Source organism: Peromyscus maniculatus, chromosome 8 (genome assembly GCF_049852395.1).
Source record: "Peromyscus maniculatus bairdii isolate BWxNUB_F1_BW_parent chromosome 8, HU_Pman_BW_mat_3.1, whole genome shotgun sequence".
NCBI classification, from domain to species: Eukaryota; Metazoa; Chordata; class Mammalia; order Rodentia; family Cricetidae; genus Peromyscus; species Peromyscus maniculatus.
The window spans coordinates 69,011,405-69,036,635 of record NC_134859.1 but is presented as its reverse complement, the minus strand read 5'-3'; the positions used below and the strand labels follow the sequence as shown (position 1 = coordinate 69,036,635).

Sequence of the window (25,231 nt, the reverse complement as noted above, 5' to 3'; positions counted from 1 at the left end):
GCTACAAGATGGAGTTTCAAAGAGTCAGAATTTGCAGCCCGCTCTTTGGCTTTTTCAAGTGGAGGGTCAGACCTAGGAGAGTTTTCACGGTCCCCATCCACCTACTCTTGGGGTCCTTTAGAAGGTTTGAAAACATTTTCCTTCTTGGCTGTAGCAGGCATGTCCCTTTCCCCTTTGGTCTTGTCACTTTGTCCTTTTGGTTTATCTTTTCCTCTTGTCCATCTCAGAAACTGCTATGAAAGTGATGGATTCTGCCTCCGTCAGTTCATCCCCAACAGGCGTATAGCATCGTCTCTCCTTGGGAGGACAAACGGTGTATCAGCCTTAGTGTCATCCACACCCAACAACTCCCTGGATTGGCTGGAAGTCTCTAACAGCTTAGAACTCAGGAAGCTCTCACTCTCCTCCTGCTTTCCTCGTTTTCCGATTTCCTCTTATGCTTGTGTCTTTATGGACTCTGGGACGTCCCCACTCTCCTCCACTTTGGATTTTGTGTTACCTTTCGGATTGTGACTCTCTCTCCTCCGTGGAAGGCTTTCCTGGATAGTTGCTGCCTCGATTTCTGTGTCTATGACGCTGTCCAGGAGCATAGTCTTCTCTGGGCCCTCTTGTGAAGGGTGAATTTCTGATATGAAGAGGTGAAAGTCTCTATGGAGAGAAGTCTTCTCTGGTAGCTGAGGGTCTGGCCTGTGCCCCCACAGCATACCCACGATAGCACTTGTTGTACCATTATCGGTAGGCGTTTCCCCTCCCATTTCCCTGGGGCGTTCTTTCTCAAAGAGGTCTCTAAAGTGGACCCTCTGCCCTTAATAGGTTTTGATGTCACAGCGAGTGGACCTTCTCTGAGGAGATCTTGACCGTGAACGAGAACCTCTATATGGAGGGGACCTTGACCTAGATCCACGATATCCTCGAGAACTGGCCCCTGAACCGTGATGATGGCTCTCGCCTCTGCCTCTCCTGGGGTATCGAGGTGATGGCGAAGAGAAGCCAGAGTGTGGGCGGCTGGAGGATCCAGAGGAAGAGCTTGACCGCGTGGAGCCAGATCTTGACTTTGAGGAAGAAGCATATGAACTTCTTGAATCTGATGAACCAGTACAGGGAGATTTAGACCTGGCAAAGGAGTGCCCTGGCTTCCTCTGAATCTTTTCATGCCCCGTCAATGCCTTAAGAAAACCATTGGTAAACTCGTCTAGCCTGGACTTTTTCTTCTCCTCTTCCCTCAGTCGTCGTTGCCCTCTATAGAATTCTTCCCTGGACAAAAGCCGGGTTGGTGTTGTAGGCATGGTGTTTGGGTGAGCAGTCTGCACTCCTGACGACCACACCCAAGGTTTCCATACAGTGGCAGGAGCTGGTGGAAACCCTGCAGGGGGGACACTGTATCCTGAAGGCTGGGGCTGGTCAGGAGGGAAGCCAGGAGAGAAGTGTGGGGGAGGTACACCTGGAGGAACAGGCACAGAGACTGGAGTTCCTGGGAGGGATGGGCCTTGAGGCCTCTGGGATCTTTGGCTGTGCTGTGGCCCGCGCTCTGTGCTCCTGTGACGACTTCCTTCCCCTCTTCTGACTTGCTGCGGTGGAGAAACCAGGTGGCCAAGCTGGTTGAAATGTCCCCAGCCTGGTGGTGGTCCACCACCTGGAAGAGCGGCACTTTTTCTTGCCGGACCAGTTGTGGGGACCCACTGTCCCTGCAATGAGGACTGTGCCAACCGAGACGCAGTTCCAAGGACAGGCACCTCGTGACCCTTTTCCTGAGTAAGAGCCCCAGTGGCAACTGAGGAGGCTCCCTTAAAATGTTCTGTTTCCAGCGCTGCGGCTGGTAATACTTTATCACCCGAATCCCGAAAAGGGCCGTCTGACTTTTCCGAATGGACTGGGATAGACACTGTCGCAGTCAAATCCGGTACCGGTACCGGAGCTGGGGCAGAAGATGGACTTCCAGGCACAGAGGGTGCCAAGGGAGCCGGACTTGAAGTTAACGAAGATACAGAGGGAGCTGAGAGAGCTGAGGAAGACGTCACTGGGATCCTCAGAGGATCCAGCTGGCTCCGGACCAGAGTTCGCGCCAGAGGCTGGGGGCTCCTCTGAAGGAGCGGTCTTGGTGGTGGTATTGGGGGTGGGGGTGGAGGGAACTGTTGGCGAGGTCCTTTGGTATAGCCAGTTCCATTTTCGAAGTTACTAACAGCCTGTCGTAAACACTTGTTGGCAGTTAAAGCATCCGGAGAAACATGGTTCTGATGACATGTTGGACATGTATGTTCATCTGATTCCAGGAGTGCTGTCCTAATGCATTCATCACAGTAACTGTTTCCACAGCAGGGGATGATAGCAGCATCCACCATGATGTCCTTGCAGATGAGGCACAGGAGCTCCTCCGGGATAGGTGTTTTTTCTTCTTCTTCTTCTGAAGATGACGACGACGACGACGACGACGACGATGACGACGACGACGACGATGACGACGACGACAAGGACGGTTTCTCTGGGAAGAAGGGTGGCTTCTCTTTCTTCCCGATCGCATAGGCCTCTGCATCTAGGGTCGGTATTGCGTATTTTCCAGAGTTGGTGAGCATCGCACCCTTCGTGTTAGGATCTTTCACCTCAGTCAGAAAACTGGTAGGAATTCCAGTGCTCCTTCTGATTCTCCGGCCGGATTCAAGGTTCTTATCCCCGTTTGTTGGGCAACTCTTAATATGATGACCAGGGACACCACAACGAAAACAGGTATAAGATGGAGGTGGTGGACCCAGAGGTTTCTTCACGGAACTGACTGAGTCGTATTCTCGGCCACATTGCCACATCATCGCTTTGATTTTATCTTCCTCCGAAGCATTGGCTTCAGCCAGATTGGCAGTCTCTGTAAGCTGGGCCAGAGAAATGGATGCAGAAGAGTCATCGGTTGCCTGTGTGGTTCCCATCACTGGTCCGGTTCCACTTAGAGCGTGTGTCTTCCTTGCCGACTTAACGCCTCCACTAGGAATTCTTCTGACAATCACAGATGAGTTCTTAGGAATTGGCGCATCGTCATCTGTATATTCTTCTTGTGTCTCTGCGTCGAAGATCCGCAGGTCGCTATTGGCAGCTTTCAGCTTTTCTCTGCCCATAATCTGCTTCTTTAAGTCGCAGAGGGAGATTTGGAGCCCATCAAAGATGATCATGTCGTAGTTGAGTTTAGAGGAAAATTTATAGTGCACACAGGCCATGCTGGCAGAGGATTCTGTGGGCTAGGCCCCGCTCAGAGCCCTGATGTTTGCAGCTGGGTCTCAAGTAGACCCCGGGACCTTGATTGAACTCCTGTCTTCAAAGATGCTGCCTCAGAATAGAGCTAGCTCTTGGGGTAGAGCGTGAGACTCTTATGTCGGGGTCCTGGCTTCTTGCCCCACACTGGGCACCAGCTGTAGCACCAGTTCTAAATGGTTTGAACAGTAAAAACCCCCCGAGCCAGATACCACAGACGCCAAATGCCAAAGGTTCAGAGAGTCCAAGGGGCAACCCACAGCCAACTCTCACCTATCTTTTCTAGTCCTCAGCTGAAAGGGTGAGATCCTGTCGCTAGGAATCCTCAGACTGAATGAGCTGAGATCCGGTCTCCATCTGCCTTATATACCTGTCTCCACCTCCCTGGTGCTGGGATTAAGGGTGTGGCCCAACCCCACCCATTGGCTCTCTTTCTCCCTCTCCTTCTCCCTCTGCTCCTCCCTTTCCTTCTCTCTCTCTCTCTCTCTCTCTCTCTCTCTCTCTCTCTCTCTCTCTCTCTCTCTCTCTCTCTCTGTTCTTAGACTGACTCAATGACTTAGAGCTAGGGTGGTCTTGATCTCTGGATCTTCCTGCTTCCTCCTCCCGAGTTCTTGGATTAGAGGTGTGTGCCAACAGTCCCTGGCCTCTATGCTAAACTAGTGACTGATCAGCCCTCTGATCTTCAGGCAAGCTTTTTGATTGGGGCACAAACAAGATATCACCACAGTCACCCACAGCTACCTAGGAGTTAGAGACCAGGCTACACAAGACACTTAAAAAAAAAAAAAGGAATTTTTGATATCTAGCTCTACTGCTAGGATTGGAAAAAGTTAGAACTAAAGGCAGATGTGACGAATTAGGCACAATACCACTGTGGCAATGCTTTGCAAAATGTTAAATGGGAGAAGCAGCCGCCTGGGATATAAAGTTGACCGCAGAACTTGCGGTATGTGTAAAGTATCAGAAAGGAGTGGAAATAAGCAAAACTGAAAACACAAACAAACAAACAAAACACTGGGGTCATGAGATGTTTTAGAAACTTTTTATTTTTATTTTTCCATCCCTCAAGCTGATAGGATCATGTTCCGTTGCCCTCTTTTAACAATGTTTTTGTTAAAATCGACAGTATCAGATGCTGCCCTCAAGACACCCAGTCCAAGTTATTGGTCTCCAGGACATATCCTGCCATCACTCCCAATAGAGCTACAAGATCGGAGTTTTAGAGAGTCAGTCTTTGCAGCCCGCTCTTTGGCTTTTTCAAGTGGAGGGTCAGACCTAGCAGAGTTTTCACGGTCCCCATCCACCTACTCTTGGGGTCCTTTAGAAGGTTTGAAAACATTTTCCTTCTTGGCTGTAGCAGGCATGTCCCTTTCCCCTTTGGTCTTGTCACTTTGTCCTTTTGGTTTATCTTTTTCTCTCTTGTCCTTCTCAGACACTGCTTTGAAAGTGATGGATTCTGCCTCCGTCAGTTCATCCCCAACAGGTGTGTGTAGCATCGTCTCTCCTTGGGAGGACAAACGGTGTATCTGCCTTAGTGTCATCCACACCCAACAACTCCCTGGATTGGCTGGAAGTCTCTAACAGCTCAGAACTCAGGAAGCTCTCACTCTCTTCCTGCTTTCCCCGTTTTCCGTTTTTCTCTTATGCTTGTGTCTTTATTGACTCCTAGGACGTCCCCACTCTCCTCCACTTTGGATTTTGTGTTACCTTTCGGATTGTGACTCTCTCTCCTCCGTGGAAGGCTTTCCTGGATAGTTGCCGCCTCGATTTCTGTGTCTATGACGCTGTCCAGGAGCATAGTCTTCTCTGGGCCCTCTTGTGAAGGGTGAATTTCTGATATGAAGAGGTGAAAGTCTCTATGGAGAGAAGTCTTCTCTGGTAGCTGAGGGTCTGGCCTGTGCCCCCACAGCATACCCACGATAGCACTTGTTGTACCATTATCGGTAGGCGTTTCCCCTCCCATTTCCCTGGGGCGTTCTTTCTCAAAGAGGTCTCTAAAGTGGACCCTCTGCCCTTAATAGGTTTTGATGTCACGGCGAGTGGACCTTCTCTGAGGAGATCTTGACCGTGAACGAGAACCTCTATATGGAGGGGACCTTGACCTAGATCCACGATATCCTCGAGAACTGGCCCCTGAACCGTGATGACGGCTCTCGCCTCTGCCTCTCCTGGGGTATCGAGGTGATGGCGAATAGAAGCCAGAGTGTGGGCGGCTGGAGGATCCAGAGGAAGAGCTTGACCGTGTGGAGCCAGATCTTGACTTTGAGGAAGAAGCATATGAACTTCTTGAATCTGATGAACCAGTACAGGGAGATCTAGACCTGGAAAAGGAGTGCCCTGGCTTCCTCTGAATCTTTTCATGCCCCGTCAACGCCTTAAGAAAACCATTGGTAAACTCGTCTAGCCTGGACTTTTTCTTCTCCTCTTCCCTCAGTCGTCGTTGCTCTCTATAGAATTCTTCCCTGGACAAAAGCCGGGTTGGTGTTGTAGGCATGGTGTTTGGGTGAGCAGTCTGCACTCCTGACGACCACACCCAAGGTTTCCATACAGTGGCAGGAGCTGGTGGAAACCCTGCAGGGGGGACACTGTATCCTGAAGGCTGGGGCTGGTCAGGAGGGAAGCCAGGAGAGAAGTGTGGGGGAGGTACACCTGGAGGAACAGGCACAGAGACTGGAGTTCCTGGGAGGGATGGGCCTTGAGGCCTCTGGGATCTTTGGCTGTGCTGTGGCCCGCACTCTGTGCTCCTGTGACGACTTCCTTCCCCTCTTCTGACTTGCTGCGGTGGAGAAACCAGGTGGCCAAGCTGGTTGAAATGTCCCCAGCCTGGTGGTGGTCCACCACCTGGAAGAGCGGCACTTTTTCTTGCCGGACCAGTTGTGGGGACCCACTGTCCCTGCAATGAGGACTGTGCCAACCGAGACGCAGTTCCAAGGACAGGCACCTCGTGACCCTTTTCCTGAGTAAGAGCCCCAGTGGCAACTGAGGAGGCTCCCTTAAAATGTTCTGTTTCCAGCGCTGCGGCTGGTAATACTTTATCACCCGAATCCCGAAAAGGGCCGTCTGACTTTTCCGAATGGACTGGGATAGACACTGTCGCAGTCAAATCCGGTACCGGTACCGGAGCTGGGGCAGAAGATGGACTTCCAGGCACAGAGGGTGCCAAGGGAGCCGGACTTGAAGTTAACGAAGATACAGAGGGAGCTGGGAGAGCTGAGGAAGACGTCACTGGGATCCTCAGAGGATCCAGCTGGCTCCGGACCAGAGTTCGCGCCAGAGGCTGGGGGCTCCTCTGAAGGAGCGGTCTTGGTGGTGGTATTGGGGGTGGGGGTGGAGGGAACTGTTGGCGAGGTCCTTTGGTATAGCCAGTTCCATTTTCGAAGTTACTAACAGCCTGTCGTAAACACTTGTTGGCAGTTAAAGCATCCGGAGAAACATGGTTCTGATGACATGTTGGACATGTATGTTCATCTGATTCCAGGAGTGCTGTCCTAATGCATTCATCACAGTAACTGTTTCCACAGCAGGGGATGATAGCAGCATCCACCATGATGTCCTTGCAGATGAGGCACAGGAGCTCCTCCGGGATAGGTGTTTTTTCTTCTTCTTCTTCTGAAGATGACGACGACGACGGTTTCTCTGGGAAGAAGGGTGGCTTCTCTTTCTTCCCGATCGCATAGGCCTCTGCATCTAGGGTCGGTATTGCGTATTTTCCAGAGTTGGTGAGCATCGCACCCTTCGTGTTAGGATCTTTCACCTCAGTCAGAAAACTGGTAGGAATTCCAGTGCTCCTTCTGATTCTCCGGCCGGATTCAAGGTTCTTATCCCCGTTTGTTGGGCAACTCTTAATATGATGACCAGGGACACCACAACGAAAACAGGTATAAGATGGAGGTGGTGGACCCAGAGGTTTCTTCACGGAACTGACTGAGTCGTATTCTCGGCCACATTGCCACATCATCGCTTTGATTTTATCTTCCTCCGAAGCATTGGCTTCAGCCAGATTGGCAGTCTCTGTAAGCTGGGCCAGAGAAATGGATGCAGAAGAGTCATCGGTTGCCTGTGTGGTTCCCATCACTGGTCCGGTTCCACTTAGAGCGTGTGTCTTCCTTGCCGACTTAACGCCTCCACTAGGAATTCTTCTGACAATCACAGATGAGTTCTTAGGAATTGGCGCATCGTCATCTGTATATTCTTCTTGTGTCTCTGCGTCGAAGATCCGCAGGTCGCTATTGGCAGCTTTCAGCTTTTCTCTGCCCATAATCTGCTTCTTTAAGTCGCAGAGGGAGATTTGGAGCCCATCAAAGATGATCATGTCGTAGTTGAGTTTAGAGGAAAATTTATAGTGCACACAGGCCATGCTGGCAGAGGATTCTGTGGGCTAGGCCCCGCTCAGAGCCCTGATGTTTGCAGCTGGGTCTCAAGTAGACCCCGGGACCTTGATTGAACTCCTGTCTTCAAAGATGCTGCCTCAGAATAGAGCTAGCTCTTGGGGTAGAGCGTGAGACTCTTATGTCGGGGTCCTGGCTTCTTGCCCCACACTGGGCACCAGCTGTAGCACCAGTTCTAAATGGTTTGAACAGTAAAAACCCCCCGAGCCAGATACCACAGACGCCAAATGCCAAAGGTTCAGAGAGTCCAAGGGGCAACCCACAGCCAACTCTCACCTATCTTTTCTAGTCCTCAGCTGAAAGGGTGAGATCCTGTCGCTAGGAATCCTCAGACTGAATGAGCTGAGATCCGGTCTCCATCTGCCTTATATACCTGTCTCCACCTCCCTGGTGCTGGGATTAAGGGTGTGGCCCAACCCCACCCATTGGCTCTCTTTCTCCCTCTCCTTCTCCCTCTGCTCCTCCCTTTCCTTCTCTCTCTCTCTCTCTCTCTCTCTCTCTCTCTCTCTCTCTCTCTCTCTCTCTCTCTCTGTTCTTAGACTGACTCAATGACTTAGAGCTAGGGTGGTCTTGATCTCTGGATCTTCCTGCTTCCTCCTCCCGAGTTCTTGGATTAGAGGTGTGTGCCAACAGTCCCTGGCCTCTATGCTAAACTAGTGACTGATCAGCCCTCTGATCTTCAGGCAAGCTTTTTGATTGGGGCACAAACAAGATATCACCACAGTCACCCACAGCTACCTAGGAGTTAGAGACCAGGCTACACAAGACACTTAAAAAAAAAAAAAAAGGAATTTTTGATATCTAGCTCTACTGCTAGGATTGGAAAAAGTTAGAACTAAAGGCAGATGTGACGAATTAGGCACAATACCACTGTGGCAATGCTTTGCAAAATGTTAAATGGGAGAAGCAGCCGCCTGGGATATAAAGTTGACCGCAGAACTTGCGGTATGTGTAAAGTATCAGAAAGGAGTGGAAATAAGCAAAACTGAAAACACAAACAAACAAACAAAACACTGGGGTCATGAGATGTTTTAGAAACTTTTTATTTTTATTTTTCCATCCCTCAAGCTGATAGGATCATGTTCCGTTGCCCTCTTTTAACAATGTTTTTGTTAAAATCGACAGTATCAGATGCTGCCCTCAAGACACCCAGTCCAAGTTATTGGTCTCCAGGACATATCCTGCCATCACTCCCAATAGAGCTACAAGATCGGAGTTTTAGAGAGTCAGTCTTTGCAGCCCGCTCTTTGGCTTTTTCAAGTGGAGGGTCAGACCTAGCAGAGTTTTCACGGTCCCCATCCACCTACTCTTGGGGTCCTTTAGAAGGTTTGAAAACATTTTCCTTCTTGGCTGTAGCAGGCATGTCCCTTTCCCCTTTGGTCTTGTCACTTTGTCCTTTTGGTTTATCTTTTTCTCTCTTGTCCTTCTCAGACACTGCTTTGAAAGTGATGGATTCTGCCTCCGTCAGTTCATCCCCAACAGGTGTGTGTAGCATCGTCTCTCCTTGGGAGGACAAACGGTGTATCTGCCTTAGTGTCATCCACACCCAACAACTCCCTGGATTGGCTGGAAGTCTCTAACAGCTCAGAACTCAGGAAGCTCTCACTCTCTTCCTGCTTTCCCCGTTTTCCGTTTTTCTCTTATGCTTGTGTCTTTATTGACTCCTAGGACGTCCCCACTCTCCTCCACTTTGGATTTTGTGTTACCTTTCGGATTGTGACTCTCTCTCCTCCGTGGAAGGCTTTCCTGGATAGTTGCCGCCTCGATTTCTGTGTCTATGACGCTGTCCAGGAGCATAGTCTTCTCTGGGCCCTCTTGTGAAGGGTGAATTTCTGATATGAAGAGGTGAAAGTCTCTATGGAGAGAAGTCTTCTCTGGTAGCTGAGGGTCTGGCCTGTGCCCCCACAGCATACCCACGATAGCACTTGTTGTACCATTATCGGTAGGCGTTTCCCCTCCCATTTCCCTGGGGCGTTCTTTCTCAAAGAGGTCTCTAAAGTGGACCCTCTGCCCTTAATAGGTTTTGATGTCACGGCGAGTGGACCTTCTCTGAGGAGATCTTGACCGTGAACGAGAACCTCTATATGGAGGGGACCTTGACCTAGATCCACGATATCCTCGAGAACTGGCCCCTGAACCGTGATGACGGCTCTCGCCTCTGCCTCTCCTGGGGTATCGAGGTGATGGCGAATAGAAGCCAGAGTGTGGGCGGCTGGAGGATCCAGAGGAAGAGCTTGACCGTGTGGAGCCAGATCTTGACTTTGAGGAAGAAGCATATGAACTTCTTGAATCTGATGAACCAGTACAGGGAGATCTAGACCTGGCAAAGGAGTGCCCTGGCTTCCTCTGAATCTTTTCATGCCCCGTCAACGCCTTAAGAAAACCATTGGTAAACTCGTCTAGCCTGGACTTTTTCTTCTCCTCTTCCCTCAGTCGTCGTTGCTCTCTATAGAATTCTTCCCTGGACAAAAGCCGGGTTGGTGTTGTAGGCATGGTGTTTGGGTGAGCAGTCTGCACTCCTGACGACCACACCCAAGGTTTCCATACAGTGGCAGGAGCTGGTGGAAACCCTGCAGGGGGGACACTGTATCCTGAAGGCTGGGGCTGGTCAGGAGGGAAGCCAGGAGAGAAGTGTGGGGGAGGTACACCTGGAGGAACAGGCACAGAGACTGGAGTTCCTGGGAGGGATGGGCCTTGAGGCCTCTGGGATCTTTGGCTGTGCTGTGGCCCGCGCTCTGTGCTCCTGTGACGACTTCCTTCCCCTCTTCTGACTTGCTGCGGTGGAGAAACCAGGTGGCCAAGCTGGTTGAAATGTCCCCAGCCTGGTGGTGGTCCACCACCTGGAAGAGCGGCACTTTTTCTTGCCGGACCAGTTGTGGGGACCCACTGTCCCTGCAATGAGGACTGTGCCAACCGAGACGCAGTTCCAAGGACAGGCACCTCGTGACCCTTTTCCTGAGTAAGAGCCCCAGTGGCAACTGAGGAGGCTCCCTTAGAATGTTCTGTTTCCAGCGCTGCGGCTGGTAATACTTTATCACCCGAATCCCGAAAAGGGCCGTCTGACTTTTCCGAATGGACTGGGATAGACACTGTCGCAGTCAAATCCGGTACCGGTACCGGAGCTGGGGCAGAAGATGGACTTCCAGGCACAGAGGGTGCCAAGGGAGCCGGACTTGAAGTTAACGAAGATACAGAGGGAGCTGGGAGAGCTGAGGAAGACGTCACTGGGATCCTCAGAGGATCCAGCTGGCTCCGGACCAGAGTTCGCGCCAGAGGCTGGGGGCTCCTCTGAAGGAGCGGTCTTGGTGGTGGTATTGGGGGTGGGGGTGGAGGGAACTGTTGGCGAGGTCCTTTGGTATAGCCAGTTCCATTTTCGAAGTTACTAACAGCCTGTCGTAAACACTTGTTGGCAGTTAAAGCATCCGGAGAAACATGGTTCTGATGACATGTTGGACATGTATGTTCATCTGATTCCAGGAGTGCTGTCCTAATGCATTCATCACAGTAACTGTTTCCACAGCAGGGGATGATAGCAGCATCCACCATGATGTCCTTGCAGATGAGGCACAGGAGCTCCTCCGGGATAGGTGTTTTTTCTTCTTCTTCTTCTGAAGATGACGACGACGACGGTTTCTCTGGGAAGAAGGGTGGCTTCTCTTTCTTCCCGATCGCATAGGCCTCTGCATCTAGGGTCGGTATTGCGTATTTTCCAGAGTTGGTGAGCATCGCACCCTTCGTGTTAGGATCTTTCACCTCAGTCAGAAAACTGGTAGGAATTCCAGTGCTCCTTCTGATTCTCCGGCCGGATTCAAGGTTCTTATCCCCGTTTGTTGGGCAACTCTTAATATGATGACCAGGGACACCACAACGAAAACAGGTATAAGATGGAGGTGGTGGACCCAGAGGTTTCTTCACGGAACTGACTGAGTCGTATTCTCGGCCACATTGCCACATCATCGCTTTGATTTTATCTTCCTCCGAAGCATTGGCTTCAGCCAGATTGGCAGTCTCTGTAAGCTGGGCCAGAGAAATGGATGCAGAAGAGTCATCGGTTGCCTGTGTGGTTCCCATCACTGGTCCGGTTCCACTTAGAGCGTGTGTCTTCCTTGCCGACTTAACGCCTCCACTAGGAATTCTTCTGACAATCACAGATGAGTTCTTAGGAATTGGCGCATCGTCATCTGTATATTCTTCTTGTGTCTCTGCGTCGAAGATCCGCAGGTCGCTATTGGCAGCTTTCAGCTTTTCTCTGCCCATAATCTGCTTCTTTAAGTCGCAGAGGGAGATTTGGAGCCCATCAAAGATGATCATGTCGTAGTTGAGTTTAGAGGAAAATTTATAGTGCACACAGGCCATGCTGGCAGAGGATTCTGTGGGCTAGGCCCCGCTCAGAGCCCTGATGTTTGCAGCTGGGTCTCAAGTAGACCCCGGGACCTTGATTGAACTCCTGTCTTCAAAGATGCTGCCTCAGAATAGAGCTAGCTCTTGGGGTAGAGCGTGAGACTCTTATGTCGGGGTCCTGGCTTCTTGCCCCACACTGGGCACCAGCTGTAGCACCAGTTCTAAATGGTTTGAACAGTAAAAACCCCCCGAGCCAGATACCACAGACGCCAAATGCCAAAGGTTCAGAGAGTCCAAGGGGCAACCCACAGCCAACTCTCACCTATCTTTTCTAGTCCTCAGCTGAAAGGGTGAGATCCTGTCGCTAGGAATCCTCAGACTGAATGAGCTGAGATCCGGTCTCCATCTGCCTTATATACCTGTCTCCACCTCCCTGGTGCTGGGATTAAGGGTGTGGCCCAACCCCACCCATTGGCTCTCTTTCTCCCTCTCCTTCTCCCTCTGCTCCTCCCTTTCCTTCTCTCTCTCTCTCTCTCTCTCTCTCTCTCTCTCTCTCTCTCTCTCTCTCTCTCTCTCTCTGTTCTTAGACTGACTCAATGACTTAGAGCTAGGGTGGTCTTGATCTCTGGATCTTCCTGCTTCCTCCTCCCGAGTTCTTGGATTAGAGGTGTGTGCCAACAGTCCCTGGCCTCTATGCTAAACTAGTGACTGATCAGCCCTCTGATCTTCAGGCAAGCTTTTTGATTGGGGCACAAACAAGATATCACCACAGTCACCCACAGCTACCTAGGAGTTAGAGACCAGGCTACACAAGACACTTAAAAAAAAAAAAAGGAATTTTTGATATCTAGCTCTACTGCTAGGATTGGAAAAAGTTAGAACTAAAGGCAGATGTGACGAATTAGGCACAATACCACTGTGGCAATGCTTTGCAAAATGTTAAATGGGAGAAGCAGCCGCCTGGGATATAAAGTTGACCGCAGAACTTGCGGTATGTGTAAAGTATCAGAAAGGAGTGGAAATAAGCAAAACTGAAAACACAAACAAACAAACAAAACACTGGGGTCATGAGATGTTTTAGAAACTTTTTATTTTTATTTTTCCATCCCTCAAGCTGATAGGATCATGTTCCGTTGCCCTCTTTTAACAATGTTTTTGTTAAAATCGACAGTATCAGATGCTGCCCTCAAGACACCCAGTCCAAGTTATTGGTCTCCAGGACATATCCTGCCATCACTCCCAATAGAGCTACAAGATCGGAGTTTTAGAGAGTCAGTCTTTGCAGCCCGCTCTTTGGCTTTTTCAAGTGGAGGGTCAGACCTAGCAGAGTTTTCACGGTCCCCATCCACCTACTCTTGGGGTCCTTTAGAAGGTTTGAAAACATTTTCCTTCTTGGCTGTAGCAGGCATGTCCCTTTCCCCTTTGGTCTTGTCACTTTGTCCTTTTGGTTTATCTTTTTCTCTCTTGTCCTTCTCAGACACTGCTTTGAAAGTGATGGATTCTGCCTCCGTCAGTTCATCCCCAACAGGTGTGTGTAGCATCGTCTCTCCTTGGGAGGACAAACGGTGTATCTGCCTTAGTGTCATCCACACCCAACAACTCCCTGGATTGGCTGGAAGTCTCTAACAGCTCAGAACTCAGGAAGCTCTCACTCTCTTCCTGCTTTCCCCGTTTTCCGTTTTTCTCTTATGCTTGTGTCTTTATTGACTCCTAGGACGTCCCCACTCTCCTCCACTTTGGATTTTGTGTTACCTTTCGGATTGTGACTCTCTCTCCTCCGTGGAAGGCTTTCCTGGATAGTTGCCGCCTCGATTTCTGTGTCTATGACGCTGTCCAGGAGCATAGTCTTCTCTGGGCCCTCTTGTGAAGGGTGAATTTCTGATATGAAGAGGTGAAAGTCTCTATGGAGAGAAGTCTTCTCTGGTAGCTGAGGGTCTGGCCTGTGCCCCCACAGCATACCCACGATAGCACTTGTTGTACCATTATCGGTAGGCGTTTCCCCTCCCATTTCCCTGGGGCGTTCTTTCTCAAAGAGGTCTCTAAAGTGGACCCTCTGCCCTTAATAGGTTTTGATGTCACGGCGAGTGGACCTTCTCTGAGGAGATCTTGACCGTGAACGAGAACCTCTATATGGAGGGGACCTTGACCTAGATCCACGATATCCTCGAGAACTGGCCCCTGAACCGTGATGACGGCTCTCGCCTCTGCCTCTCCTGGGGTATCGAGGTGATGGCGAATAGAAGCCAGAGTGTGGGCGGCTGGAGGATCCAGAGGAAGAGCTTGACCGTGTGGAGCCAGATCTTGACTTTGAGGAAGAAGCATATGAACTTCTTGAATCTGATGAACCAGTACAGGGAGATCTAGACCTGGCAAAGGAGTGCCCTGGCTTCCTCTGAATCTTTTCATGCCCCGTCAACGCCTTAAGAAAACCATTGGTAAACTCGTCTAGCCTGGACTTTTTCTTCTCCTCTTCCCTCAGTCGTCGTTGCTCTCTATAGAATTCTTCCCTGGACAAAAGCCGGGTTGGTGTTGTAGGCATGGTGTTTGGGTGAGCAGTCTGCACTCCTGACGACCACACCCAAGGTTTCCATACAGTGGCAGGAGCTGGTGGAAACCCTGCAGGGGGGACACTGTATCCTGAAGGCTGGGGCTGGTCAGGAGGGAAGCCAGGAGAGAAGTGTGGGGGAGGTACACCTGGAGGAACAGGCACAGAGACTGGAGTTCCTGGGAGGGATGGGCCTTGAGGCCTCTGGGATCTTTGGCTGTGCTGTGGCCCGCGCTCTGTGCTCCTGTGACGACTTCCTTCCCCTCTTCTGACTTGCTGCGGTGGAGAAACCAGGTGGCCAAGCTGGTTGAAATGTCCCCAGCCTGGTGGTGGTCCACCACCTGGAAGAGCGGCACTTTTTCTTGCCGGACCAGTTGTGGGGACCCACTGTCCCTGCAATGAGGACTGTGCCAACCGAGACGCAGTTCCAAGGACAGGCACCTCGTGACCCTTTTCCTGAGTAAGAGCCCCAGTGGCAACTGAGGAGGCTCCCTTAGAATGTTCTGTTTCCAGCGCTGCGGCTGGTAATACTTTATCACCCGAATCCCGAAAAGGGCCGTCTGACTTTTCCGAATGGACTGGGATAGACACTGTCGCAGTCAAATCCGGTACCGGTACCGGAGCTGGGGCAGAAGATGGACTTCCAGGCACAGAGGGTGCCAAGGGAGCCGGACTTGAAGTTAACGAAGATACAGAGGGAGCTGGGAGAGCTGAGGAAGACGTCACTGGGATCCTCAGAGGATCCAGCTGGCTCCGGACCAGAGTTCGCGCCAGAGGCTGGGGGCTCCTCTGAAGGAGCGGTCTTGGTGGTGGTATTGGGGGTGGGGGTGGAGGGAACTGTTGGCGAGGTCCTTTGGTATAGCCAGTTCCATTTTCGAAGTTACTAACAGCCTGTCGTAAACACTTGTTGGCAGTTAAAGCATCCGGAGAAACATGGTTCTGATGACATGTTGGACATGTATGTTCATCTGATTCCAGGAGTGCTGTCCTAATGCATTCATCACAGTAACTGTTTCCACAGCAGGGGATGATAGCAGCATCCACCATGATGTCCTTGCAGATGAGGCACAGGAGCTCCTCCGGGATAGGTGTTTTTTCTTCTTCTTCTTCTGAAGATGACGACGACGACGGTTTCTCTGGGAAGAAGGGTGGCTTCTCTTTCTTCCCGATCGCATAGGCCTCTGCATCTAGGGTCGGTATTGCGTATTTTCCAGAGTTGGTGAGCATCGCACCCTTCGTGTTAGGATCTTTCACCTCAGTCAGAAAACTGGTAGGAATTCCAGTGCTCCTTCTGATTCTCCGGCCGGATTCAAGGTTCTTATCCCCGTTTGTTGGGCAACTCTTAATATGATGACCAGGGACACCACAACGAAAACAGGTATAAGATGGAGGTGGTGGACCCAGAGGTTTCTTCACGGAACTGACTGAGTCGTATTCTCGGCCACATTGCCACATCATCGCTTTGATTTTATCTTCCTCCGAAGCATTGGCTTCAGCCAGATTGGCAGTCTCTGTAAGCTGGGCCAGAGAAATGGATGCAGAAGAGTCATCGGTTGCCTGTGTGGTTCCCATCACTGGTCCGGTTCCACTTAGAGCGTGTGTCTTCCTTGCCGACTTAACGCCTCCACTAGGAATTCTTCTGACAATCACAGATGAGTTCTTAGGAATTGGCGCATCGTCATCTGTATATTCTTCTTGTGTCTCTGCGTCGAAGATCCGCAGGTCGCTATTGGCAGCTTTCAGCTTTTCTCTGCCCATAATCTGCTTCTTTAAGTCGCAGAGGGAGATTTGGAGCCCATCAAAGATGATCATGTCGTAGTTGAGTTTAGAGGAAAATTTATAGTGCACACAGGCCATGCTGGCAGAGGATTCTGTGGGCTAGGCCCCGCTCAGAGCCCTGATGTTTGCAGCTGGGTCTCAAGTAGACCCCGGGACCTTGATTGAACTCCTGTCTTCAAAGATGCTGCCTCAGAATAGAGCTAGCTCTTGGGGTAGAGCGTGAGACTCTTATGTCGGGGTCCTGGCTTCTTGCCCCACACTGGGCACCAGCTGTAGCACCAGTTCTAAATGGTTTGAACAGTAAAAACCCCCCGAGCCAGATACCACAGACGCCAAATGCCAAAGGTTCAGAGAGTCCAAGGGGCAACCCACAGCCAACTCTCACCTATCTTTTCTAGTCCTCAGCTGAAAGGGTGAGATCCTGTCGCTAGGAATCCTCAGACTGAATGAGCTGAGATCCGGTCTCCATCTGCCTTATATACCTGTCTCCACCTCCCTGGTGCTGGGATTAAGGGTGTGGCCCAACCCCACCCATTGGCTCTCTTTCTCCCTCTCCTTCTCCCTCTGCTCCTCCCTTTCCTTCTCTCTCTCTCTCTCTCTCTCTCTCTCTCTCTCTCTCTCTCTCTCTCTCTCTCTCTCTGTTCTTAGACTGACTCAATGACTTAGAGCTAGGGTGGTCTTGATCTCTGGATCTTCCTGCTTCCTCCTCCCGAGTTCTTGGATTAGAGGTGTGTGCCAACAGTCCCTGGCCTCTATGCTAAACTAGTGACTGATCAGCCCTCTGATCTTCAGGCAAGCTTTTTGATTGGGGCACAAACAAGATATCACCACAGTCACCCACAGCTACCTAGGAGTTAGAGACCAGGCTACACAAGACACTTAAAAAAAAAAAAAGGAATTTTTGATATCTAGCTCTACTGCTAGGATTGGAAAAAGTTAGAACTAAAGGCAGATGTGACGAATTAGGCACAATACCACTGTGGCAATGCTTTGCAAAATGTTAAATGGGAGAAGCAGCCGCCTGGGATATAAAGTTGACCGCAGAACTTGCGGTATGTGTAAAGTATCAGAAAGGAGTGGAAATAAGCAAAACTGAAAACACAAACAAACAAACAAAACACTGGGGTCATGAGATGTTTTAGAAACTTTTTATTTTTATTTTTCCATCCCTCAAGCTGATAGGATCATGTTCCGTTGCCCTCTTTTAACAATGTTTTTGTTAAAATCGACAGTATCAGATGCTGCCCTCAAGACACCCAGTCCAAGTTATTGGTCTCCAGGACATATCCTGCCATCACTCCCAATAGAGCTACAAGATCGGAGTTTTAGAGAGTCAGTCTTTGCAGCCCGCTCTTTGGCTTTTTCAAGTGGAGGGTCAGACCTAGCAGAGTTTTCACGGTCCCCATCCACCTACTCTTGGGGTCCTTTAGAAGGTTTGAAAACATTTTCCTTCTTGGCTGTAGCAGGCATGTCCCTTTCCCCTTTGGTCTTGTCACTTTGTCCTTTTGGTTTATCTTTTTCTCTCTTGTCCTTCTCAGACACTGCTTTGAAAGTGATGGATTCTGCCTCCGTCAGTTCATCCCCAACAGGTGTGTGTAGCATCGTCTCTCCTTGGGAGGACAAACGGTGTATCTGCCTTAGTGTCATCCACACCCAACAACTCCCTGGATTGGCTGGAAGTCTCTAACAGCTCAGAACTCAGGAAGCTCTCACTCTCTTCCTGCTTTCCCCGTTTTCCGTTTTTCTCTTATGCTTGTGTCTTTATTGACTCCTAGGACGTCCCCACTCTCCTCCACTTTGGATTTTGTGTTACCTTTCGGATTGTGACTCTCTCTCCTCCGTGGAAGGCTTTCCTGGATAGTTGCCGCCTCGATTTCTGTGTCTATGACGCTGTCCAGGAGCATAGTCTTCTCTGGGCCCTCTTGTGAAGGGTGAATTTCTGATATGAAGAGGTGAAAGTCTCTATGGAGAGAAGTCTTCTCTGGTAGCTGAGGGTCTGGCCTGTGCCCCCACAGCATACCCACGATAGCACTTGTTGTACCATTATCGGTAGGCGTTTCCCCTCCCATTTCCCTGGGGCGTTCTTTCTCAAAGAGGTCTCTAAAGTGGACCCTCTGCCCTTAATAGGTTTTGATGTCACGGCGAGTGGACCTTCTCTGAGGAGATCTTGACCGTGAACGAGAACCTCTATATGGAGGGGACCTTGACCTAGATCCACGATATCCTCGAGAACTGGCCCCTGAACCGTGATGACGGCTCTCGCCTCTGCCTCTCCTGGGGTATCGAGGTGATGGCGAATAGAAGCCAGAGTGTGGGCGGCTGGAGGATCCAGAGGAAGAGCTTGACCGTGTGGAGCCAGATCTTGACTTTGAGGAAGAAGCATATGAACTTCTTGAATCTGATGAACCAGTACAGGGAGATCTAGACCTGGAAAAGGAGTGCCCTGGCTTCCTCTGAATCTTTTCATGCCCCGTCAACGCCTTAAGAAAACCATTGGTAAACTCGTCTAGCCTGGACTTTTTCTTCTCCTCTTCCCTCAGTCGTCGTTGCTCTCTATAGAATTCTTCCCTGGACAAAAGCCGGGTTGGTGTTGTAGGCATGGTGTTTGGGTGAGCAGTCTGCACTCCTGACGACCACACCCAAGGTTTCCATACAGTGGCAGGAGCTGGTGGAAACCCTGCAGGGGGGACACTGTATCCTGAAGGCTGGGGCTGGTCAGGAGGGAAGCCAGGAGAGAAGTGTGGGGGAGGTACACCTGGAGGAACAGGCACAGAGACTGGAGTTCCTGGGAGGGATGGGCCTTGAGGCCTCTGGGATCTTTGGCTGTGCTGTGGCCCGCGCTCTGTGCTCCTGTGACGACTTCCTTCCCCTCTTCTGACTTGCTGCGGTGGAGAAACCAGGTGGCCAAGCTGGTTGAAATGTCCCCAGCCTGGTGGTGGTCCACCACCTGGAAGAGCGGCACTTTTTCTTGCCGGACCAGTTGTGGGGACCCACTGTCCCTGCAATGAGGACTGTGCCAACCGAGACGCAGTTCCAAGGACAGGCACCTCGTGACCCTTTTCCTGAGTAAGAGCCCCAGTGGCAACTGAGGAGGCTCCCTTAAAATGTTCTGTTTCCAGCGCTGCGGCTGGTAATACTTTATCACCCGAATCCCGAAAAGGGCCGTCTGACTTTTCCGAATGGACTGGGATAGACACTGTCGCAGTCAAATCCGGTACCGGTACCGGAGCTGGGGCAGAAGATGGACTTCCAGGCACAGAGGGTGCCAAGGGAGCCGGACTTGAAGTTAACGAAGATACAGAGGGAGCTGGGAGAGCTGAGGAAGACGTCACTGGGATCCTCAGAGGATCCAGCTGGCTCCGGACCAGAGTTCGCGCCAGAGGCTGGGGGCTCCTCTGAAGGAGCGGTCTTGGTGGTGGTATTGGGGGTGGGGGTGGAGGGAACTGTTGGCGAGGTCCTTTGGTATAGCCAGTTCCATTTTCGAAGTTACTAACAGCCTGTCGTAAACACTTGTTGGCAGTTAAAGCATCCGGAGAAACATGGTTCTGATGACATGTTGGACATGTATGTTCATCTGATTCCAGGAGTGCTGTCCTAATGCATTCATCACAGTAACTGTTTCCACAGCAGGGGATGATAGCAGCATCCACCATGATGTCCTTGCAGATGAGGCACAGGAGCTCCTCCGGGATAGGTGTTTTTTCTTCTTCTTCTTCTGAAGATGACGACGACGACGACGACGACGACGATGACGACGACGACGACGATGACGACGACGACAAGGACGGTTTCTCTGGGAAGAAGGGTGGCTTCTCTTTCTTCCCGATCGCATAGGCCTCTGCATCTAGGGTCGGTATTGCGTATTTTCCAGAGTTGGTGAGCATCGCACCCTTCGTGTTAGGATCTTTCACCTCAGTCAGAAAACTGGTAGGAATTCCAGTGCTCCTTCTGATTCTCCGGCCGGATTCAAGGTTCTTATCCCCGTTTGTTGGGCAACTCTTAATATGATGACCAGGGACACCACAACGAAAACAGGTATAAGATGGAGGTGGTGGACCCAGAGGTTTCTTCACGGAACTGACTGAGTCGTATTCTCGGCCACATTGCCACATCATCGCTTTGATTTTATCTTCCTCCGAAGCATTGGCTTCAGCCAGATTGGCAGTCTCTGTAAGCTGGGCCAGAGAAATGGATGCAGAAGAGTCATCGGTTGCCTGTGTGGTTCCCATCACTGGTCCGGTTCCACTTAGAGCGTGTGTCTTCCTTGCCGACTTAACGCCTCCACTAGGAATTCTTCTGACAATCACAGATGAGTTCTTAGGAATTGGCGCATCGTCATCTGTATATTCTTCTTGTGTCTCTGCGTCGAAGATCCGCAGGTCGCTATTGGCAGCTTTCAGCTTTTCTCTGCCCATAATCTGCTTCTTTAAGTCGCAGAGGGAGATTTGGAGCCCATCAAAGATGATCATGTCGTAGTTGAGTTTAGAGGAAAATTTATAGTGCACACAGGCCATGCTGGCAGAGGATTCTGTGGGCTAGGCCCCGCTCAGAGCCCTGATGTTTGCAGCTGGGTCTCAAGTAGACCCCGGGACCTTGATTGAACTCCTGTCTTCAAAGATGCTGCCTCAGAATAGAGCTAGCTCTTGGGGTAGAGCGTGAGACTCTTATGTCGGGGTCCTGGCTTCTTGCCCCACACTGGGCACCAGCTGTAGCACCAGTTCTAAATGGTTTGAACAGTAAAAACCCCCCGAGCCAGATACCACAGACGCCAAATGCCAAAGGTTCAGAGAGTCCAAGGGGCAACCCACAGCCAACTCTCACCTATCTTTTCTAGTCCTCAGCTGAAAGGGTGAGATCCTGTCGCTAGGAATCCTCAGACTGAATGAGCTGAGATCCGGTCTCCATCTGCCTTATATACCTGTCTCCACCTCCCTGGTGCTGGGATTAAGGGTGTGGCCCAACCCCACCCTGATCTTTCCAGAGTCTTGGATTAGAGGTATGTGTCAACAGTCCTTGGCCTCAATGTTGAACTAGTGACTGGATCAGCCCTATGAACTTCAGTCAAGATTTTTTGATTGGGGCACAAACAAAATATCACCACAGTCACTTTCAGCTACATAGGAGTTATAGACCAGGCAACATGAGACTCTTTGAAAAAACAAATTAAAAAAGAAGCATCAATATTTGAAGTTATTGGAAATCATCTGGGTTTAAATATTTGTCTTCCTCTTTTTTCATAGCTAGATTTTTAATACTCTTAATGTTTAGCCTCAAATTTTCTATCAATCTAATCATATTTCCTAGGAAAACTTTCAGGTCTCCCAAATTTTAAAATTTATCTTTGTTTCAAGGTCTTTTTATGTAGTCGTCTCTTGCCCAGGTGTTCCTAAACTCTCATAGATCCATTTGCCTCTGTCTCTAAACTTCTGAGATTTAAGTTGTGTGCTTTAATTCTGTTTATTCATTATTTTATTTAATTCTTCGAGCTAGAGTCTCCCTATGTAGTCCTGACTGTTTCGGAACTCTCAATGTGGATCAAGCTGGCCTGAACTTAGAGTTCTGTCTTGCTCTGCCTCTGTGCTTGGATTCAGGGCCACAGTTCCCTCTGTGCTTTTATGGTTAACTGGCATTAAGACGCAATTCTCTTCCCCACTTCTATGAGGTACGTTTTCTGCCTCCACTCATCACTGGAAGGATATCCAAGATTTCTGCTTTAATGTATGTTTATAGGAGGATTTCCGGCAATTAGATAAAAGCCAGCATTCCTGGGGAATTTGTGAAGCCAGTTTCTGTGAACCAAAGGATTCATTTCCTTACTTCTGGCGAAATCATATGGCTCTCCAATTAACACGTATGAGTGGCACCTTTCAGCATCAAGACCCATGCCAGTCTCCAGCCTCCCTCAGTCCCTACCCACAAGTACTTGTTAAACATTTCAAAGCCTCCACACCTGTCTACTGGCCCTTCCCTCTCCCCAGCTACTCACTCTTCTTGTAATCTAGATATTCTCACTGTTCTAGGTTGGCTCTTGCTCTTCTAAGTTCTCACTGTGGTCTATCCCCTGCTATTTCCCCAATGCTCTCACTGTGGTCTATCCCCTGCTATTTTCCCAATCCTCTCACTGTGGTCTATACCCTGCTATTTCCCCAATGCTCTCACTGTGGTCTATCCCCTGCTATTTCCCCAATGCTCTCACTGTGGTCTATACCCTGCTATTTCCCCAATGCTCTCACTGTTGTCTGTCCCCTGCTATTTTCCCAATGCTCTCACTGTGATCTATCCCCTGCTATTTCCCCAATGCTCTCACTGTGGTCTATACCCTGCTATTTCCCAATGTTCTCACTGTGGTCTATCCCTTGCTATTTTCACTGTGGTCTATACCTTGCTATTTTCTCCTCTCTTGCAGAAAGTCTTGGGCATGTCCAGACTGCTGTCCATATTCAGTTGACTTCTTTTTCTCTTTGTTCTGGACTCCCCCAGAAGCCTCTGGCTGTTTTCTCTCTCTCAATAAAACTTTAACCATACTATAGGGAGGTCATGTAGGAAATGTCTTTATTGTGTCCCCTCAAATACATCCGGTACCAAAACCCTTTGATACACATAGAACTATAGCTTCTCCCTTCTGTTGTCTTTCTGAGCCTGGGTTACCGCACATAGTATTTTCTATGTCTCACCAATTTCCTGAAGTTTTTATAATTTCCTTTTTCGTGTGGCTGAAAAAAAAATTCCATTATGTATAAGGACCAAATTTCATTATTCATTTGTCCTATCAGAGTTCAGTTTAAACATTAAACAGGAAGAAGTTAACTTTCTATGTGTGTTTATTTGGTTTTACCGAGAAAGAGAGAAAAAAACACAGTTGGGTGGATACGGAGATGGGAGGATCTTGCCTGAAATGGGGGAGGGGAAAACATCCAAATATATTGTGTGAAAAAAAAATTTGTCAATAAGGTAATTTAAAAAAAAAAACAGATTGCTGTCTCCAAGGCAAAAGCACAGATGTGGATAATATAGAGGCTGCTTTATGACAAGGAATCTGTGCACAGAAGAAACCCCCTCCCTTCCTCTTCTCTCCTCCCATTCTCCCTTGTCCTCCCTCCCACTCCCTGCCTGCACCTGGCGACCTTGAACCAGTGTCTAAGAGGTGAGGGGGCAGGGCAGAGCAGAGCAGAGACTGAAGCTACAGTAGAGGTCCAGGAGAGTGCTGAGAAGGGCCTGAAAGAGCAATAGGAGAGCAGAGGCTGGAAAGGGAGGGACCCAGATGTAGATGTCTGTCCACCATCAACTTCAGACAAATAGTCATTTTATATCATAGACCTTTGGGGTTCTGACTTATTTTCTACACTCCTGGACTCACTGAAGGAAAGGCGCTTGCATCCTGTTGTCTTCTAGTATTTTCCATCAATGTTATGTTCCTGAGTTGCTCAGTCCTCAGTAGGAAAGTGTGCCTAAGGCCTAGACCTTACTTGATCTAACAAGCCCAAACTGGTGACCGGTCCACAGGTCCACAAGTGCACCTGCTGGTTTGACTTTCCAACACTTCACAGTTTCAGTGTTTTAAGTTTTTAAGGACATTTAAGGTTTAGTTTACTTCTCCTGGGTAGCCAATTATTTATTGGTGTTTATCTAATTTTGTTGCAAACTTAGGTAGATTTACCAAAGTAAACTGATATCTTTATGAGTTCCTCTAGTGAACATTAACATTTTCTACTGTCTTACAAGAAAGTTCCATATAGAAATACTGTCAGATTTTGTAAATATCTTTGCTAGGTGTATTTCTTTATTCTTATGTTATTTATTTAATGGTATATAAATGCAGATTTGACAGATTCCTGAAATCCTTCAAAGGGCTGTGAATTGTCTTTTAGATTTCAGTGATCTTAGTTTTTCACCTTACTTTTTATTTTTTATTATTTAATGTTGTATTTACTTTTTATTATTATTACTGTATGGGGGCATGCACGTGCCAAGCACACATGTAGATGTCAGAAGACAACTTTCAAGAGTTTTATTCGCCATCCACCTTATTTTGGGCAGGTTCTTTCTTGATTTTTATTTGCTTGTTTTCAGACAAGATCTCTCTGTGTTGAGCCCTGCTGGCCTGGAACTCATGTAGATCAGGCTGGCCTCAAACTCACTGTGATTTGCCTGCATCTGCCTCCACAGTGATGGGACAGGATTAAAGCAGTTCCACCTCCCCATGGTCTCTTGGGTTTGGTTTGGTTTGGTTTGTTTCTAGCTGTGTTCATTACTCAGGGCCAGCTGACTTCTGAACTTCCAGGCAGGGCTCCTGTTTCTCCCTCTCTCTGGCACAGGACGAGGCTTTGACTGCAGGTGCAAAGCACTACAGCCAGGTTTTTGTAGGTTTGGGGACCCAGCTCAGGTCATCAGCTTTGTGTGACAAGTGCTGAGCCATTGTACCTCTTGTCAAATGCAATGTCTTGTTAGCATGCAGAACAGTGGATTTCCTCATGGGTTTTCATGTACATGTCAGTGTGTCCTCATTTGTTCCCTTCCCCCACTGTTCCCATGGGTGCCACCCACACCACCACAGCTCCTTCTCTTTTGTCACCCTCTGCTTTCTTATTCCAGGCACAGCACTGCAGCTCCATTTCCTTCCTCCTCTAGGCTCTCTTCCTCTCCTCTCATGACCTTTATTCAGTTCTATGTCCTACTCAGATAGACAGAGAGAAAGAGAGAGACAAACATATATACATACACACATACAAATATATGGTTTTTTAAGTCTAATTTCTACATATAATAGGAAACTTGTATTTCTGTGAGTTTGGCTTGTTTTCCTTGACATAGTAAATTACAATTGTATCTGTTTCCTATAAATATCATCATTCCATTCTTCTTTACAATTGCATAAAATTATACTTGTTATGTGTACATTTTCATTATCTGCTTATTTATGACCGACTTCAGGCTGGTTTCATTT

At 49.3% G+C, this 25,231-nt stretch overlaps 5 pseudogenes; all 5 read right to left on the bottom strand.

The window, feature by feature from the left end:
* Positions 1 to 16: 16 nt before the first annotated feature.
* On the bottom strand, positions 17 to 3,200 carry LOC143274474 (E3 ubiquitin-protein ligase RBBP6 pseudogene; annotated as a pseudogene).
* Positions 3,201 to 4,262: 1,062 nt separating this feature from the next.
* LOC143274473 (E3 ubiquitin-protein ligase RBBP6 pseudogene) lies at positions 4,263 to 7,591 on the bottom strand (annotated as a pseudogene).
* Positions 7,592 to 8,649: 1,058 nt separating this feature from the next.
* On the bottom strand, positions 8,650 to 11,978 carry LOC143274472 (E3 ubiquitin-protein ligase RBBP6 pseudogene; annotated as a pseudogene).
* Positions 11,979 to 13,036: 1,058 nt separating this feature from the next.
* Positions 13,037 to 16,365, bottom strand: LOC143274471 (E3 ubiquitin-protein ligase RBBP6 pseudogene; annotated as a pseudogene).
* Positions 16,366 to 17,421: 1,056 nt separating this feature from the next.
* On the bottom strand, positions 17,422 to 20,801 carry LOC121826807 (E3 ubiquitin-protein ligase RBBP6 pseudogene; annotated as a pseudogene).
* Positions 20,802 to 25,231: the final 4,430 nt, after the last annotated feature.